Raw genomic sequence first — 1,971 nt, forward strand, 5'->3', positions numbered from 1 at the left:
GGAGAAAAGGTGTGACTGCCAAAATAAGTTCTTAAAAGAATGACGCATGTTCTTTCGAGTTCCCACGTCTCAGGGAAAGGGAAAATTGCCTTGATACTGGCAAAGGACTTGACAGGTACAGACTGGTGGCTGGGCTCCAACAGGGAAGTTAAGCTGATTGAGCTCAGACATAAATTCTCAGTCCTGCGGACAAAGGAAAGAACTGGCAACTGTCTTCCTCCCTCCAAGTTTTCCTGTCCTGACACTGTCACAGCTTTGATGAAGATCCACAGGCACAGGTTTGTGCAGGAGTGTAACCTGCACCCAGGACAGGCTTCCCTTTTGAGAGGAATGTGACAAGACTGCTAAAGAAGGATGATGTATTTCCTTATCAGCTACTGCACTCCTCCACTGAACACTCCCCCCTTGCACACTTTCCCAGACTCAAATTACTTTCACCAAAGCCTCAACTTCCAGGAGGAAACAAAAGCTACTCCACTGCTTGTCCAGGGCACCAGGATGCCAAGGCTCTGTGCAGAGTGGCCCCAGCACTGCTGCAGCACAGGCAAGGCAACAGCAGGCAGGCTGTCGAGGCCAGGAGCCTCCTAAAAAATGTAGGAACAGTTCCATGTGCGCAAAGTGGTGAGTCAGCAGCAGCAGGAGGATGAGATGCTGGCAGTGCAGCAGGGGTGGCTTTCAAGGCAGTCCTGAGACAAGCAGAACTTGCAGCTTTTACTGCTACTCACAAAGGCAGAGAGAGATCTGCCTGCCACAATGCCAGGGCTGGGATGGAGGCAAGAATAGCAGGGAAGCAGAGCACCACTGATTTATTAGGACTTGCTAATCCGTGATTTCATTTGTTGATTCCATCAGGTCCAATCCCCATCTCATGACTTCCTCCCCTGTTGCCATGGCACTGTACATAAACACTGCAGGCTCCCAGCCCTGAGCAGGTCATTTGTTTCAAATATTCCATGCAGCTGGAACACAAGCCTGTTTGGGTGTCTGGAGCTGAGCATGAACTAATTCCTCAGTTTTCTGCACCCGCCCCACCTTCTGCACCCTCCCAGCCTCCTGCTCTCCCCCAGCCTTAACTGCAGGGGAAGGGGAAGGGGCCTGGGGCAGAAACAGGCACAAAGTAAGAGTTCCACTGAAGTCCTGCAGCAAACCAAAGTGTGATTAGTGAATATGCTGGATAGTAAAGCTCAGGATCTACAAACCCTTGTCTTAATCATGTGGTTTTCCCACATGTACATGTCTCTTACACATGTAAGAGACACCCAAAATTTAAAAAAAAAAAAAAAAAAAAAAATCTTGCCTGACTAGAGACAAGAAACCACTTGTCTTTTTTTTGAGCTCTCCCTCCCCACTACCCTTATTAGGCAGTTCTCAGGCTGCAGTGGAACCTCACATGTTGCAGTGTGTGTGGGTGAACTGATTAAAAGATTTGGCTCCCTCACACACCTTGGTGGCTGCAGGGAAGACAGAAAAGTGTGTGGACAGGAGGAGGACTTAAAGCCTTCACCATCATGGACAAAAGTACCTCATCACCACCACACTTCCAGTCACTTTGGAGGCTTAACCTCACTGCTGGCACAACGTGGGAGCACCTCTGTATTGCACAGGTCGGTGACTGGAGGCACAACCAGCAAGCAGCTGTAAAATCAGCTATAAACCCAGTTACAGCAGGAACCCGAGGCTGCCTCATCACAGATTAGACTGAGCTCCATCTCTGAGGCTGTAGGGGCAGCTGTGCACACTCTCAGGTTACCACACCTCACCACCCTGTACCCACAGCTGCAGCCTGCCCTCCGTCTGTACACACCTTTTAGATGCCAGCTTTAAATTGTTATTCCTCCAAGCAGAGATAAGGCCATGACAGCCCCTGCTTTGCCTGTCTGGGCAGGCTTCCTGGGAATAAGCTCACTGCTCATGTAGAAACAGAGGATAAAGAAATCTGATCATTTCATGCAAATAAAACCCATCACCAAG

Source organism: Corvus moneduloides, chromosome 22 (genome assembly GCF_009650955.1).
Source record: "Corvus moneduloides isolate bCorMon1 chromosome 22, bCorMon1.pri, whole genome shotgun sequence".
Lineage (NCBI taxonomy): Eukaryota > Metazoa > Chordata > Aves > Passeriformes > Corvidae > Corvus > Corvus moneduloides.